The sequence below is a fragment of the Eriocheir sinensis genome, unplaced genomic scaffold, assembly GCF_024679095.1.
Source record: "Eriocheir sinensis breed Jianghai 21 unplaced genomic scaffold, ASM2467909v1 Scaffold1043, whole genome shotgun sequence".
Lineage (NCBI taxonomy): Eukaryota > Metazoa > Arthropoda > Malacostraca > Decapoda > Varunidae > Eriocheir > Eriocheir sinensis.
The window spans coordinates 105001-120004 of record NW_026110345.1 but is presented as its reverse complement, the minus strand read 5'-3'; the positions used below and the strand labels follow the sequence as shown (position 1 = coordinate 120004).

The 15004-nt window shown below is 44.4% G+C and overlaps 2 long non-coding RNA genes across 3 annotated transcripts in view; both read left to right on the top strand.

Annotated features, from left to right (window-relative positions):
• LOC126989080 (uncharacterized) lies at positions 1-1335 on the top strand. The gene is made up of 3 exons (XR_007742855.1): positions 1-56; positions 228-362; positions 895-1335. It is a non-coding gene; the product is annotated as an uncharacterized LOC126989080 (long non-coding RNA).
• A 9207-nt stretch (positions 1336-10542) lies between these two features.
• The window catches only part of LOC126989078 (uncharacterized), a 5888-nt gene continuing 1426 nt past the window's right edge, over positions 10543-15004 (top strand). Inside the window, exons 1-3 of one of the 2 annotated variants that reach the window (XR_007742853.1) lie at positions 10543-11693; positions 11918-12001; positions 12450-15004. The exon at positions 12450-15004 is cut by the window's right edge and continues 1426 nt beyond it. This is a non-coding gene — a long non-coding RNA (uncharacterized LOC126989078). Of the gene's footprint in view, positions 11694-11861; positions 12002-12449 lie in introns of both variants that reach the window. The other variant, XR_007742852.1, reaches the window with a different exon arrangement.

Here is a 15004-nt window from a genome sequence, read left to right as displayed (position 1 = left end):
AGCCATCAGTGAGTGCCGGGCAGCTGACAGTGGACCTGGTAATTACCTGTGAGAAGGTGAGGCAGTATCTGAAGCACACACACACACACACACACACATGCATGCAAGCATACACTTAACTTGAGACATTCCATGTACCTCCTGTGGTGAACTCACACCTTTGCCCTGTCTTCACACATGACTTGTTAATATCATGCTTTAAACCCATTATTGGTCTAATGTTTCAGTTGGTCCTTGGATGTAAGGCAAGTCTTGCTCAGCTCAGTGACATTGCACTGAAGAATGAGGCTTGTCCCTTGTTTGCTTGTGTCTCATACTCCATAAATCAGGAACTTGAGAAGCTGCTTCCAGTCTTGTCTCAGGTGACTGAGTTCCATGAGGGTTGATCCTTCACGGGTGACTTTGTGGTGTAAACATTGTGATTAATTTGATTGCTGTGAAATACAAGGTGCATAATCAAGTCACTGGAGATGATTGTTAGCAAGATGTTCGATACTTTAGTTTTTAATGGAGAAAAGATTGAAGGACAGTGTAATTTAACGGTAAAGGTTGTATCAAATGTAACACAAATACTCTGATATAAGTTTTCAATTGAGGGAAAGCTTGTAAAATCCTCAGACTTGAATGAAGAATGAGTATGAATGTTTCAATGGGTGATCTTTCCCTTGCCCTAGATCATGAGATGTTATTTTTGTCTCCAAGGATCTGTTCTCATGCCTTTGGCCTTGCTAATGTACCTATATTTGCATGTCATTCTGTCCCCAGCACTACAAAACAAGAGTGGCAAATATGATATGATGGAGATATGACACCAACAACAGTAGAAGAGAGAGTGTTATGTTAGATTAAAGATAATGGAAGTATGTGCCAGTAACTGTGTTTTGTGCCCAACAGGTGGGCACCACCCAGCCCCTCTGACCACAGCAGCAAAGACCAGTGCCATGTCTTGCCTGCCCAGTGCCTTGCTGTCATGCAGACCCACTCATAGAAGTGAGTGCCTTGGCCTTTACATGTGTGACTCTAGCTGTGTATGCCTTTGCCAGTCTGTCATATCTCTAAATACATTCAGTTATCAATATATCTGTCTGTCATATCTTTAAATACATTCAGTTATCAATATATCTGTCTGTCATATCTTTAAATACATTCAGTTATCAATATATCTGTCTGTCATATCTCTAAATACTTTCAGTTATCAATATATCTGTCTGTCATATCTCTAAATACATTCAGTTATCAATATATCTGTCTGTCATATCTCTAAATACATTCAATTATCAATATATCTGTCTGTCATATCTCTAAATACATTCAGTTATCAATATATCTGTCTGTCATATCTCTAAATACTTTCAGTTATCAATATATCTGTCTGTCATATCTCTAAATACATTCAGTTATCAATATATCTGTCTGTCATATCTTTAAATACACTCAGTTATCAATATATCTGTCTGTCATATCTCTAAATACATTCAGTTATCAATATATCTGTCTGTCATATCTCTAAATACATTCAGTTATCAATATATCTGTCTGTCATATCTCTAAATACATTCAGTTATCAATATATCTGTCTGTCATATCTCTAAATACTTTCAGTTATCAATATATCTGTCTGTCATATCTCTAAATACATTCAGTTATCAATATATCTGTCTGTCATATCTCTAAATACATTCAGTTATCAATATATCTGTCTGTCATATCTCTAAATACATTCAGTTATCAATATATCTGTCTGTTATATCTCTAAATACTTTCAGTTATCAATATATCTGTCTTTTGCCAGTCTGTCATATCTCTAAATACATTATTATCAATATATCTGTCTGTCATATCTCTAAATACATTCAGTTATCAATATATCTGTCTGCCAGTCTGTCATATCTCTAATAAATACATTCAGTTATCAGTATATCTATCTTTTGCTAGTCTGTCATATTTCTAATACATACATTCAGTTATCTTCAATATATCTATCTATATCTGTCTTTGCAGGAAACAAAAACTGGAATATAAAAAACACTCTCCTGTGGGGTTATTGAGTTTTATTGTTTTTTGTTTTTTATTTTCATTATGTTAAAATGTAAATGAGTTGAAAGAATCCATTACAAAGTGTTGGACTGGACTCTCCATTTCCCGGAGTAATGGTGGGAAGGCCAAAAGTCCGGGCAGGAATATACTTGTCTGGCACCCTGGGTCTGGCAGTGCCACACACCCGAGCACCACATATAAGAAAAATTAACAAAAACAAGTTATTTGAAAACTTCCAATGCATGTCAACCATGGACAGTGACACCAAGTGTCTGCAATTTTTTTTCAGCTCCAGGTGCTTAAGCACACTGTACTACTGTGAAGTATTTCCAATGAATGTTTTCTATAAGAATTTAATAATGAAGGAACTGAATGATAATCCTAAGCAGCAGTTGATACCTGTGAACAGTGTCAGCAGCAGCAATGCAGTGTTTGCTGTGTTCTCTGCGGCCATTACAGGCAGTCCTCAAGTTTGGAGGTATGCAACCTACCTCACACCTACGACGACCAGGCCAATAATATTAGTAATATGTCGTTAAGCAATGAGGTGACATTTTAAATATCCTGCCATGGAGTTACTTGTTTACTCATTGTTCCTGCACCCCTACAGCCCACCACTGCCCTCATGTGCTGGCAGGAGGGAGGATGGGGGGTTGGTTGGGCCAGCCCTCCCAATCATTCCCCTCCATTGCCTGTGGCACTCAACCTGTAAGCACTACATATGATACTCTACCTATAGTTTATAGACCTACAGTCTGCTATACAAGCATAGATCCAGCAGCTGCTGGTCTGCTAGCACGTGAGGCGAGCAAGGGTGGAATGAGTCTACCCAATTATCTCCACACTACAAGTCTCAGCTGTGTTGGGTTCACCTGTTAGCCCACACAGGTGAGGAGAGAGCCAGCCTTGATAGTCAATCAGCTGAGTACAGCCAAAATGCCATTCCAGAACAACAGCTCCCTCATAAAATTTCTGCACGTAATATAAAGTTGCACAATGTGTGAACTTGATTCCCTATGAACATAATGTTTCTTACTTGCAAATGTAAGGTCAAAGCATGGCTGCATGAGACAACAACATACTGGTATGTCTAGGCGGCAGAAACAGACCAGGGGACGGAATCTGATGTACGGCTGGACTTGTTTTGATGCCCGGATTGGGTCAGGCATGTGTCAGTAAAGGCTGAACATAGCCGGGTACATGTCTTGCAGGACCCAAGATTTTGTCTACTGGGAAATCCAATATCTAGGAAATTGAGGTTCAAGTGTGATTTAGAGTGAAAAGATTATTATAAAGTGAAGAGCAGACACACGATCCAAGGTGCAGGCTGGTCTGTGTTAATTTATACTCTTCAGAAAATGACCTTTTGCTTCTCTAAACATGACTATTATTACCAATCTTGACTGATTTATTTTTTAATATGAAGAATAAAAATGATAAAAACAACAATACAAAAAGCCAGTAAAACCCAACATAAGGCGGTGGGTTGGGTTTAAAAGGAAGGATCATTCCCAAGCTTGTTTATATCAACACATCAACCAGAACATAGACTCGGGAGGCCACCAACATATACATAAATTAAAAGAAAACATGTTCTTTTAGGGAAATTTTAACTGATTTGATTTTTTTTATTGGGGGGGGAAGGGGGAGGGGGGTGTTATGCAAACCTGAGTATTTTTCTGTCCATCTCTGTCTATCAATATCCATCTATGGCGGTATATTTAATTATGTTCTTCATGTATCCATCTATCTGTGTATCGATGAATGAATGCATCCATTTATATTATTTTTGTATCTGTATCCATTGTGCAACCATTTTTACTAGTACAAGAATTTCTCTATGAATATGCCGGCCTTGTCAAACTCTTCATGGAAATTTGGTACGTAGTAGTAGGGCTCATGTTAGCTGGTGATGCAGGGGATGGAAAGTGTGGTGTGTAAGACATGCTTCACACCTTGACTGTTGAAGGCCAACAAGTGGAAGAATACCTGACCTAGCCATTGCTTCCTTCAGATAGGAGCCTTTCCATATGACAGGTTTTCCTTTTCCTGTACAGATATTTTGAATTAGTTTTCTCTGATTGGTTTCATAATATCCTTAACAACAAAAGTCACCAAAATTATATGCTCCTGCAGTGTTGGGTCACTGATAGATGCACAAGAGTGTACTGAAGGTCTAACATGTGTGTGTAAGCTTACTTGAGGTGCTGTGTACATACACAATAGTAAATTTTTGCGAAAAAAAAATCATTATTTTTGGATATATTATTACTGAATAATCTACTCTGCTATTCTCCTGCCCTCTGACTCAGCACTGACCTCATCATGGCAGAGACTGGGCATGCAACTCTTTGCTGCACAAGGCGACCCATTGTAGTAGCACTGTTGTGTTCCCCCAGTGACCTGCCGACCACTGTGCTGCTGATCAAGCTTGTGGAGGAGGGAGACAGTGCGATGGGCACAGTCATGCTGCTCAACTTTCTCAATGCTTGGAAGGTCCAGGTGAGGAGGTAAACAGAAGCTTGATCTTCCTCCTTCCATGCTCTTGTCAGCTGCTGTCTAGTTTTTCTTGGCTGAATTCTTCATAAACCAGTTTACTGTAAAACTACTTATTTGTTTCATAAAGTTGTATATTTTTACTTATTTGTTCAATATATATTTAAGGATTTATATATTTCCTTTCACGGCTTGAGTCAGGAATTGGGATAAAGACTAATTATGAGAGTGATGGCACTATTCTTATAAGCTTTTAGTTTTTTTTTTTTTTTTTTTTCCAGGAGCAAGCTGCAACATGGACGATGCCTTTTCTTGCAAAAACAGGTTTTGTAGCCCAACACCACAGAGGCTGCCAGGAGTGAAATTTTTATATTGAAAAGTGAGAAAGATTTTGTGTTTGCTCAGTTTTCAAGTAGCTGCTGCACAGTGTTCACTTTCTTGCAGTGTTTAACCCTTAAACACATCCGGGGGTCGGATCGGACCCCACTATATTTTCTCAATGGTAACACAGCCGCCTCATTGGCGCCAGACAGCTGTGATGCCTGATAGCTTTTCTGTTCTCTTTGATGTTGTCGATGTTGTGTGCGTGCAGCTCTCGCTCTTTCCTGTCCAGTGTAGAAGCGATTGGTGCCCGTTTCGACCCCATGTATGTGTATACGTAATACAACGTTGTATTACACGAGTCCCAGAAATATATATATATATATGACGGGCGCTGACCGTTCAAAATGTACATTCCCAATAAGCCTGCCAAGTATGGACTGAAACTTGTCCTTATAGCTGACAACACAAGGGAGTACCTATTGGGGCCAAAACCGTACTTGGGGAAGGGAGATCCACCAGCTCAAGGAAACCTGGGCCTGGGACACTGCCTGACGAAGGAGCTGACTCCGTAGACCATATCATAACACCGACAGGAACGTAACTGTGGACAACTGGTTCACCTCAGTTCCCCTTGCAATCCTACATATCCACCGTCTGCAACATCCCCATTGATGTTCAGCGTCCTAATGGAGCAATGGAGCAGGCGGTGTTGTTCAATATCAGCTCCTGCATAGTACGGTGCAGGAAGTGTCCGCGGAATGATGTTAGGAAAAGCCACAATGTGTGCTTTACTTGTATAAGGAGGCTCTCTGCAAATTCCTCAAATGTAAGTAATAATTTTCTATGAATTGCAACTGTACTAATGTACATTTGTACAAAAATACCCCAAAGACTTTTTTTTTGCACTAATAAAATATCAACTTTTTTGATAGCTTGCCTCAGAACTAGCAGTGGTGCCAGAATACTGGGGGTACATCAGCTGCATCCCACACTCCCAGGCTGTGCTTGGGACACGCTACATGGGAGTACTTGCATGGGAGGGCCTGATACAAAATGTATTGTGAACAGGTGTATTATTTTTCATGAGTTTTGGAGATTTTGGAGGCTATCCAATCCAATACTTACTTATCAATCTTTACATATATTTGTTTCTCCAGAAACAGGATTAAGTTTGCCATTGCCCATGCTGCTTTTAGTTTGAATAAAATACAATTAGAAGTATTTTTTTCATTTTTTAAAAGTTGGGGTCCGCAAGGACCCACGCATGTGTTAGTGTATAATTTAATAGGTTATGTACTTAAGGGTTAAATATATTCAAGGGATTTTTTGCCACGTACAGAAACCACGCAATTTCACTCAGTGTCCTTAGCAGAGAGGGGGGGGGGGGGGTCGAGAGGGGTGAAGCCCCCCCACCCCATTAGAAGGCTATGTAAAGTTAGGTTGGAGTAGTTCAAATATGTTGGACACACGGTGTAAGGTGTGGGAAATATGCAGCGCGGGACGTGTAACCACAGTCAGTTGATTGTTAAGGAAAGACCCGTCTGTCTGATGCGATCTCTAGTTTTATGGATCAAACCTGTCAGTATGAAGTACATGTAACCATCACACTCCGAGAATCATCTATTCTCATCACTGCATTTATACATCAGTGATAACTGATTGCTGTCCAGTTGAGTACAAAAGACAATACACGGATCAGTATAACACATTATAATACACCGTCAGGTGTCCGACTGTCTGACGTACGTACAAGTACAACATGTGGAGCACTATAACACGTAAGAACACAACTTCAACGGACCTTACACTGTCAGGGTCTATAAACACCTCGGGCTCTCGGTCGTTCGTCCGCCTCAACGTCTTCCCTGCACCAACTTCCTTAACCGTCTGCCCTTTGCCTTCGTACGTACCTCCCTCCTGTGTGGGACACACTCATGGCTCTGAACAAGGACGCCTTCAGACAACTGTAGGCCGGCCTGATGGATTTGGTGACCTCTCTGACCGTACTGTCATAACATTCCCGACGACAAATGGCCTTTGCAATAGTAAACCTCTCCCTTATTCCTTCCTCTCCACCCTTCCACCTCTCTCCTCATCTCTCTCCACTTCTCACCCTCTCTCATTTTCCTCTATTTCCTCACATCGCCAAACGGCGATAACAGGACGGGAAGCTTCCCTAAACTTTCGGGAGTAGGGAATTTTCCCCATTTTAGGGAGGGGGAGGCGGACCTCTTGTAAATAATTACCTGCATTAGTTTAGTTTAGGTTATGACACGTTAGATTAGGTACCTAACCTGTCCGCTGCGATTGGCACGGATTTTTCCTTCACTAGCAGCCTGGTAACCTGTACTACCAGGTCTTTCTCTGCCTCTGTGGTGGATAGTGGAGTGTTTCCCATGTGGTATTGGTGTGCTGGATATCCCTTCACTGGTAGCCTGGTAACATACACTCTCAGGTCTTTCTCTGCCTCTGTGATGGATAGTGGAGTGTTTCCCATGTGGTATTGGTGTGCTGGATATCCCTTCACTGGTAGCCTGGTAACATACACTCCCAGGTCTTTCTCTGCCTCTGTGGTGGATAGTGGAGTGTTTCCCATGTGGTATTGGTGTGCTGGATATCCCTTCACTGGTAGCCTGGTAACATACACTCCCAGGTCTTTCTCTGCCTCTGTGGTGGATAGTAGAGTGTTTCCCATGTGGTATTGGTGTGCTGGATATCCCTTCACTGGTAGCCTGGTAACATACACTCCCAGGTCTTTCTCTGCCTCTGTGGTGGATAGTAGAGTGTTTCCCATGTGGTATTGGTGTGCTGGATATCCCTTCACTGGTAGCCTGGTAACATACACTCCCAGGTCTTTCTCTGCCTCTGTGGTGGATAGTAGAGTGTTTCCCATGTGGTATTGGTGTGCTGGATATCCCCTTCCAAGGTGCAGGACTTTACATTTTTCTTCCGTGAATTGTAGCAGGCACTTTTTGTTCCACCTCTGCAGATTGGTGATGTATTCTTGCAGGAAGTCAGCAGTCAAGGGGTTATGAACACCCAAATTCTTTATTTTTTCAGAGGCAAAATCACTCCCAAGCTTCCCTTTCCGTAGGAGCCGTCCAGCCCTTGGAGGCCAGCAACCACACCTGCAAGACAGCCTGCTCATCCACACACACAGCCTCACCCTTCAGGCAGGAGACTGACGGGTAGGTCACACCTGGAGAGAGAGAGAGAGAGAAGAGAGAGAGAGAGGAAGATGTGTAACAATTGGCTTTTGAAAATAATGCTTCCCCCTTCCTTCCTTTCTCTTCCATTCCCTTCCTTTCCTTTCTTCCCTTTCCCTTCCCTTCCCATTCCTTCCTTCCCTTCCTTCCCCTTCCCCTCCCTTCCCTTCCTTTCCCTTCCCTTTCCATCACTTTCCTTCTCATCCCTTCCCTTCCTTCCTTTCCATTCCCATCCCTTCCCTTCCCATCCCATCCCATCCCTTCCCTTCCCTTCCCTTCCCTTTCCTTCCCATCCCTTCCCTTCTCATCCCTTCCCTTCCTTTCCCTCCCCCTCCCATCCCATCCTCTCCCTTCCCATCCCTTCCCATCCCATCCCATCCCATCCCATCCCTCCCTTCCCATCCCTTCCCTTCCCATCCCATCCCATCCTCTCCCTTCCCTTTAATTCCCATCCCTTTCCTTCTCATCCCTTCCTTCCTTTCCTCCCCTCCCATCCCATCCTCTCCTTCCCATCCCTTCCCATCCCATCCCATCCCATCCCTCCTTCCCATCCCTTCCCTTCCCATCCCATCCTTCCTTCCCATCCCTTCCCTTCATCCTTCCTTCCCTCCCCTCCATCCCTTCCCATCCTTCCTTCCTTCCCTTCCTTCCTTTCAATCCCCTCCTTCCCATCCTTTCCTTCCCATCCTTCCCTTCCATCCCATCCCATCCTTTTCCTTCCCATCCTTTCCTTCCCATCCCTTCCTTCCCCTCCCATCCCTTCCCCTTCCTTTCCCTCCCTTCCTTCCTTCCCTCCTCCTTCCTTCCTTCCCATCCCTTTCCATCCCTTCCCATCCCATCCTTTCTCTTCCCATTCCTTCCTTCCATCCCATCCTTCCTTCCTTCCCTTCCCATCCCATCCCTTCATTCCCTTCCTTCCTTCCCATCCCTTCCCTCTCCTTCCCTTCCTTTCCTTCCCTTTCCCTCCTTTCCCTTCCCATCCTTCCCTTCCCTTCCCTTCCCTTCCTTCCCATCCATCCCATCCTTTCCTTCCCATCCTTCCCTTCCTTCCCATCCCTTCCTTCCATCCTTTCCATCCCTTCCCTTCTTATCCCTTCCCATCCCATCCTTTCTCTTCCAATTCCTTCCCTTCCCATCCCATACCTTCCCATCACAGACCTTCCCAGCCCTTTCCTTCCTTTCCCATCCTTCCCATCCTTCCCATCCCATCCCTTCATTTCCTTCCTTCCCTTCCCATCCCTTCCTTCCCATCCCTTCCTTCCTTTCCCTCCTTCCTTCCCATCCTTTCCCTTCCCATCCGTTCCTTTCCCTCCCTTCTCCTTCCCATCCCATCCCATCCTTTCCTTCCCATCCCTTCCTTCCTTCCCATCCCTTCCTTCCCATCCCTTGCCATCCCTTCCCTTCTTATCCCTTCCCATCCCATCCTTTCTCTTCCAATTCCTTCCCTTCCCATCCCATACCTTCCCATCACATACCTTCCCATCCCTTTCCTTCCTTTCCCATCCCTTCCCATCCCTTCCCATCCCATCCCTTCATTTCCCTTCCCTAACCCTCTCTTCCCTTCAAAAACCTTCCCATCCCTTCCCTTCCCTTTCCTTCTCTTCCCTTCCCTTCCCTTCCTTTCCCTTCCCTTCCCATCCCTTCCCTTCACTTTCCTTCCCTTCACTTTCCTTCCCTTCCGTAACCTTCTCTTCCTTTCCCTTCCCATCCCTTCCCTTCCCATCCTTTCTCCGACACCCAGCATGGCTTCAGAAACAAGTGCTCCTGCCTAACGAATTTATTAGACTTCTTCCAAGGCATATATAAGAACTGGGATGCCCACATCCCCAGTGATGTTATATACCTGGACTTTCAGAAAGCCTTCGACAAGGTACCACACGAGAGACTCCTTAACCCGGCAGCGTCGGCGGACCCATTTTTGGGCTCCCGCGAGTCGGTCCGCTGAAACGACGGACCCCGTATGGGGCTTGGCTCAAAACGCCTAATTCGAGCTAACTGTAGGCGGTGGCGGCATAGAGCAACCCACCATGAATGCCCTGGGTCATTGTGGTGTGTGATTGATCTTAAGGTGGGCTTATTTGTCATAGGTGGTGCTGTAAGGTCATGGCAGACTGAATTAGCCATCCATACCGGAATCACTTGTCAAATTCTCTAAAGTAGACAACAAGTGACACTCGGCTAGATGCCACGCGTCACGAGTCTGTTTATTTTGTGACAAACACCACCCAAAAATAATGGAGTTTGAGTATAAATAAATATTATAAACGGCTTTATGGTTATGAGTAGTGTACTCTGATTCACGTTCCATGCTCTTTTCTTAGTCTCAAAATGCAGTGTAATGTTGCCGTTTCTCGGCCACTCCTCGGCTTTCCCACAGCCCAAGCCCACGGGTTAAGAAACTGCACTCGGCGGGCATCGGAGCCAATCTGATCATGTGGATAAGAGATTGGCTCAGCGACAGAAAACAACGAGTATTACTCAGCGGACAGCCTTCCGATTGGCTTCCAGTCACTAGTGGAGTGCCTCAAGGGTCAGTGCTGGGACCCATCCTCTTTATCATATATATCAACAACCTAGAATCAGGACTGAAATCCACAATATCGAAATTTGCTGACGACACCAAGGTGGGTGGAGAGGCCCTCACAAAGACCGACTGCGAAATCATTCAGAAAGACCTCAATCACATTATAGAATTGTCGGAAAAATGTCAAATGTCTTCTAATGTTGACAAATGCAAAGTCATGCACATTGGGTCCCAAAATAGTAACCACACATACATCATGAATGGGAGACCTCTGCAAGCAATGCAGGAGGAAAAGGATCTTGGAGTCACTATCAGCAGTGACCTGAAACACGCGAATCACTGTAAAAAAGCATACAACAAGGCCAACATTATGCTCGGGTTCATAGCGAGGAACTTCGAGTGCAAAACGCCAGACGTGATGCTATCCTTGTATAATTCCATGGTAAGACCGCACCTCGAGTATGCAGTACAATTCTGGTCTCCCAATTACAGAAAGGACATTGCTTTACTGGAAAGGATTCAACGACGCGCCACAAAGATGATTTCAACCTTAAGGGCTCAACCGTACGAGGAACGACTCAAGCGACTCAATCTCTTTACATTGGAGAAAAGACGCCTACGAGGGGATATGATTCAAGTCTTCAAGTATCTGAAAAAGTTCAATAACGTCCATTACTCCAAATTCTTTGAACTGCAAACCAACCTAAAAACTAGTAATAACGGTTTACCCATTCAGTCGAGTCGATGTAACACAGACATTGGAAGGAATTTCTTTTCAAATCGAGTCATCCGCCACTGGAACAATCTTCCCTCAGAAGTAGTAAACTTCAAATATAAAATCGACTGTCACTTCGCTGCGTCGGGAATAAACTGAATATTGAGGTGCTGTCATCTGCTCCTCAATATTGAGGTGCTGTCATCTGCTCCTCAATATTGAGGTGCTTTCATCTGCTCCTTAATATCGAGGTGCTTTCATCTGCTCCTCAATATCGAGGTGCTTTCATCTACTCCCCAGTATCGAGGTGCTGTCATCTGCTCCCCAATATCGAGGTGCTTTCATCTGCTCCCCAATATCGAGGTGCTTTCATCTGCTCCCCAATATCGAGGTGCTGTCATCTGCTCCCCAATATCGAGGTGCTGTCATCTGCTCCCCAATATCGAGGTGCTGTCATCTGCTCCCCAATATCGAGGTGCTTTCATCTGCTCCCCAGTATCGAGGTGCTGTCATTTGCTCCCCAATATCAAGGTGCTGTCATCTGCTCCCCAATATCGAGGTGCTTTCATCTGCTCCCCAATATCGAGGTGCTGTCATCTGCTCCCCAATATCGAGGTGCTTTCATCTGCTCCCCAATATCGAGGTGCTGTCATCTGCTCCCCAATATCGAGGTGCTTTCATCTGCTCCCCAATATCGAGGTGCTGTCATCTGCTCCCCAATATTGAGGTGCTGTCATCTGCTCCCCAATATCAAGGTGCTTTCATCTGCTCCCCAATATCGAGGTGCTTTCATCTGCTCCCCAATATTGAGGTGCTTTCATCTGCTCCCCAATATCAAGGTGCTTTCATCTGCTCCCCAATATCGAGGTGCTTTCATCTGCTCCCCAATATTGAGGTGCTTTCATCTGCTCCCCAATATTGAGGTGCTTTCATCTGCTCCCCAATATTGAGGTGCTTTCATCTGCTCCCCAATATTGAGGTGCTTTCATCTGCTCCCCAATATTGAGGTGCTTTCATCTGCTCCCCAATATCGAGGTGCTTTCATCTGCTCCCCAATATTGAGGTGCTGTCATCTGCTCCCCAATATCGAGGTGCTTTCATCTGCTCCCCAATATCAAGGTGCTTTCATCTGCTCCCCAATATCGAGGTGCTTTCATCTGCTCCCCAATATCGAGGTGCTTTCATCTGCTCCCCAATATCGAGGTGCTGTCATCTGCTCCCCAATATCGAGGTGCTGTCATCTGCTCCCCAATATCGAGGTGCTGTCATCTGCTCCCCAATATCGAGGTGCTGTCATCTGCTCCCCAATATCGAGGTGCTGTCATCTGCTCCCCAATATCGAGGTGCTGTCATCTGCTCCCCAATATCGAGGTGCTTTCATCTGCTCCTCAATATCGAGGTGCTGTCATCTGCTCCCCAATATCGAGGTGCTTTCATCTGCTCCCCAATATCGAGGTGCTTTCATCTGCTCCCCAATATTGAGGTGCTTTCATCTGCTCCCCAGGCCCCAAGTGGCTGTCGAGCAGATTAAATCACCCAAGCGGGTGACCTCGTAATGAGCCAATAGGGTTTCTGTTGCCTGCACTTCCATGTTTCCTTTTCTCTCCTTTTTTCTTCCCCTACTTTCTCTCCCTTCATTCCCTCTCTCTTATCTCCCTCTTTCTCCTCCTCCTCCTCCTCCTCCCTCTTTCTTCCTGTCTTTCCCAGTTCCTGTTATTTATTCCCTAATGTTTCTTTCTCTCCCTTCTCATTCTTCCCTTCTCCCTTTCCTTCTTTCTCTCCCTTCCTTTCCCTCACGCTCCCTTTCTCTCCCCTCTTTCTGTTTCCTCCCTTCTTTCCCTTTCTTTCTTTCTTCCCTCACCTCTATAGTCATTTTCTCTGTCCCTCCCTCCCTCCCTCCCCATTCTACTGGTTTTTGGGATCTAAAAATACAGTTTGATAGGTATTACATTATCAATAGCATCATCTTGTTGCATAAAAAAGAACTAGTACACTTTTTTGGGGAAATAATAGACATTTTCTCTTCCTGTTATTCAGCCCTCACTATGATGCCCTTAAGGCGTTCAAGTCCTAGGCAGGAGGAAATAGCCAAGGCCTCCCAGCTGTTGATAAGTGTGCTGGGATATGTTACAAGAGTGAGGGTAGCATGGCAGGGAAGGACTTAGCCATGTTACAGCAGGGCTCAGGCTCAGGGTTTTAATGGTGCTGTTTTGACGTGAACAGAATGTACTATTGTTATGGCACCAAGGATCAATGTTTACACAGTCCATTAATTCCTAACCTGATTTGTTGCAGGAGGAGGAGGGTGGTACACAGGAGTGACTGGTGAGTGTTCATTTATCATTAATTTCCTTGTTCCTTCTTGTGTTCAGTTTATTCCTACAATAGTTTCTTTTGTGATAAATTCTTTGCCTTCTTTTTTTCCCATGTACACCTCCGTCTTCTTCCTGTCACATTACACGCTACATTTTTTTTCCATGTACAGCTCCGTCTTCTTCCTGTTACTTTCCACACTCCTCCGTCTGTCCCCCTCGTCTGGTATTGTTTCAGTGAACATTCCTTTTGTTTGTAGTGTGTGTGTGTGTGTGTGTGTGTGTGTGTGTGAGGTGGTGTGGCGTGGTGTGGGTCAGGTCACCTCCCCTAAGGGACAGGCAGGCCACACCAAGCACTGGCTCAGGAAACACAGGAAAACTCACTCCACACTTACCAGAACAGTACAACACACAAACAAAAGATTATTCTCACTATATAATTATTATAGTCCGTTTCATTCCCAGACCAGCACAGCTCACCTGAAAAAATATACATATACTTTCAATTCTAGCAAACACCTTAACCACTCAAAAAAAGCAGAGACAAAGTAATTATGGTCTTAGGAACGTTACATAGTGCCATTGTCTCTTATTATGATGGAAAGAGGAATGATATGTGAAGAGATCCAAGGTGTTGCTGTGTTGAAGGCACACACAGGCTGCCTGGCCCACTCCTCTTAAAAACACGCTTGCCATTCTCTGGAATGATGGAGTTGGCTTCTCTTACTCTCAAAGTTAAATTTCAAGTTAAAAACACAATTTATAAGCATTTAAATGTAAATTTGATAGTATCGTTTGCGTTTACTACACCTCCGAGGCCATATGACCGTTTCCCAATGCCACAAAGTAGATGAACTGGGTTTTGATGGGTGGTTCTCCATTTCTTGGCACCGAGGTCATGTAAAACTATCACCACCATCACAAGACAGTTCATGGTCCATATTTATAAGCGTCTCTAGCTCCTATATAACTATTTTCAAGGCCACAGAATAGATTATCCAGATTTTCATGTGTGACTCTCCATTTCTTGGCACCGAGGCTGTGTAAAACCATCACCACCATCACAAAACAGTCCCGGCAAGTTCTAGGAGAGGCTTTTCAAACATCCATATTATAACTGTTAAAAATACCTTAAATTCACTGAGAAATAATGCATACCAAAGACCAGGTTATAAATGTTTGTACCCTTTTTTTATTCCATACCCAGAGGCAGGAGACTGTCAGTAGCAGGAGGGAGGGAGTTGACGACACAAAGAGCCTTGTGTGTGTTTGTGTGTGTGTGTGTGTGTGTGTGTGTGTGTGTGTGTGTGTGTGTGTGTGTGTGTGTGTGTGTGTATTTACCTAGTTGTGAAATACAGGAAAAGAACCATACTAGGCTCGTGCTGTCCCG